We start from the raw sequence: 3172 nt of genomic DNA, 5'->3' as shown, positions 1-3172 counted from the left end.
TCAACTCTAGTAGAAGGAGGTGTAGCCGACTGACTAGACTCAAGTCTATTTTTATTTCTTTACCTATCTTTGGTCATGTCCTGCCATGGTCTATGCAGCAGCCTCGTGACTTTTTCTGTAGTAGTCCTTGTGACTTTTGGTACAGCAAATCCCGTGAACCCAAGTATAGTGATCTCGTAAGTCTTTTAACCCTTTAAATAGGGCTATGATCCTTCCTTTCTTCTTCACTCGCCTTAGTTCTTTTCCTCCTTGTTCGTCTCCCTTTATCGGGAGTATGATTTTAGATCCCCCTTTCTGGGGGCAATTTTTGTTGAACAAGGCGAAATCTATATATGCGGTTACCCAAACTTTGGATTTAGTTAACTCTCTGGTTCGAGATCTGGAAGTATTTCTGTCGGTCGTCCAGTTTCGAGTACGATCAGAAACTGCCCTGAGAAACAAAGTTCTTCGAGATCTAGAATCTCAAGCCAAAGACATGATTGCTTTGCAGACCCAACAGGCTTTAGAGGGGTTCACACTAATCATGGAGGTTTAAGTAATTAGCCCATGGGTGTCACGACGATGGCATAGCCCAGGTTATTTGCAGGCTAAGGCGAACACTCTGGAAGCCGAGCTCAAAATGTTCAAGTAGGAAGTGGATTATCCCGTGATATGCCTGAGGGGGATTGAACAAATTTGCACTTCATTTGTTCATGAGGCCACTCTGCTTCATTGTTTCCTTCGTCCCAGGCGTAAAAGAATGTATCGGCTCTTCTAAATGGGGAGGTGGGAGGACAATTCGGTTGGATGACAGCTTTTTCATCCTACCCTCCTACCAGGCAAAATATTTCCACTTCTGTGGCTTGGTCGGGCTTACCCTTAGTTGGGTTAAAGTTTTCTGAGAAATATGAGAGCTCATGCTTTAGCAGGCTTCTTTTCAAGTCTAGCTGAAGGAGGTGTATGAGTTTGCGTTTAGTTGAATTACCTAGTTTAGGCAATATTTCGTGTTCAATCAGGCTTTGCCTATTGAGTATATGTAAACCCTATCTATTATCTACTTAATTAACGATATGTTTTGAGCTATGTAAGGCTAAACGCTTTAAATGCAATGAATACGTTAGACTCAATCAAACCCCTTTTGACTTTGGCTGATATTAACCTATCTCTCATATACATATTAACTTAGCCGATATTGGCCCTTTTCTGGTAACGTGTTGGCCTGGTTGACACCGACTCATCTATGGTAGACATGTTATCCCGGTCGATGTTAGCCTGTCTATTATAGACAAGGTTATCCTAACCGATATTAGCATGTCTATTATTACAGACAAGGTTATCTCGGTCGGTGTTGGCCCTTGCTTTATAATGATGTTAATTTAGACAGTGCTTTGCGCTTGACTGACTCTCATTATTTTTTATTTTCTGTCCTTCGTCCGGGATCTGTCAAACTCAATCCATCCTTCTTTATTCATAAATCGTCGCATACTCAACCAAGAATTACCCGAAAATTTGACGAGTCATTTTGAGTAAACATGATTATGCAGTTATGAAAGACTTGTAATTAAAGGACTTGTAATTAAGTGCCTGTAATATTAAAGAATTTGTACTTAACTATTTTTTTTTTTGGCCTGTGTTAGTTTGATACTGCTTCCTTTGAGATGATCCTGAGAGCTAAGAATAAGTGCAATCTTGTTCAAAAATTCTTCCTTATTTCTCGAACTTAGGCCTTGTTTTGATAAACTCCTCCATTTGTAGTATCTTCCTTGGCCATATGATTTTCAGCAGTAAAATTTTCCAAAAACTCATTAAACCTCAATCAAACAGGAATATATATAGAATTCCATCCAAACTTCAAAAGGACGTGTAAACCCAAACAACTTTATATGGAAAATTCCATAGGATTTATGTTTTCTTGGTCGAGCGCACAATCTCGAATGACTTTAAATAGAGAACTTCATATGATTATGAATTCTGATGGGGAATGTAATTTTAAAGGATTATAGATATAAAGAATTCCCTCTGAACTTCGAATCTTGGTCAGGAGTGTAATACCAAGTGATCTTTATAAAGAAATCCAGATGACTTTCAATCTGTTAGTTAGAGCCCTAGAGTCAATCATTTGATAATTGTATTATGGACTTGTTGTATCATATTCTTATATATAAATAAAGGCATTTATTGTTTTGGTTATTATACTTACTTGTATTGATGCCAAATAAACTAAGTATAATAGCATCCTTGAGTAGAAGGTTCTCACCTATATCAATCGGTTAGTTGAACCGATAGTGAGATGATATAGGGAACACTACTCTTAATCAATCCTAGTCGAGTATTAACATTCAGGGACAGTGTTAATGCAATAAGACTAGCATATAGGTCAACTCGATGACTTGATCTCACAAGTCATGGATATAGAGATATCAAGTTGACACATGGGTATGCATTGGAGAATGTATACTGAATGATCCACCATGAGAAAGTATCATGGATCGTTATATGAGTGTCATATACTTTCTCATGTGGCTATTAGTATGACTACTAGTCCTTAGACCTGAAGTCACCATGGTTCCCTACATAAGGAGTTATGTACTTTGGTTTCGTCAAACGTCACCTGTAACTGGGTGAACTATAAAGGCGATTACTAGGTATGTAACGAATTATGCAGAGGGATGTGAGTGATGTAGATGGGATCTATCCCTCCTATATGACGGGAGAGACATCGATATTCTTGATAGAGTGAGACCACGAAGTGCATAGCCATGTCCAAATGAGTCAATATGAGATATTGAGCTCATTTGATTTAGTGAGTCTACTTGGAGTTCAAGATTTAGCTTGATCAGAGGATGACATGGTCTATGCCTCACATTGATCAATCTAGATGTCTAGGATAGAAGGACACTTGTCATATATTGTGAGGAGTCACAATTAGTAGTCACAAGGTGATGTTGGATCTCAACATTCTTGTAACTTGGGTAGTAATGATGTGTTGCCATATACCGCTCATTACTTATGCTCCTAAATGGGTTTAGGAGCATTGCCAACGTTACAAGAACCTATAGGGTCACACACTAAGGACAATTAGATGGAAATTAGGTTCATATGATGAACCAAGAGGATTAGATTCATTTGATGAATCAAATTGGATTAAGAGTAATCCTAATTGGGCTAATTGAGTTGGACTCAAGTCGATTCA

Source organism: Zingiber officinale, chromosome 11A (assembly GCF_018446385.1).
Source record: "Zingiber officinale cultivar Zhangliang chromosome 11A, Zo_v1.1, whole genome shotgun sequence".
NCBI lineage: Eukaryota > Viridiplantae > Streptophyta > Magnoliopsida > Zingiberales > Zingiberaceae > Zingiber > Zingiber officinale.
This window is presented reverse-complemented; position numbering follows the sequence as displayed.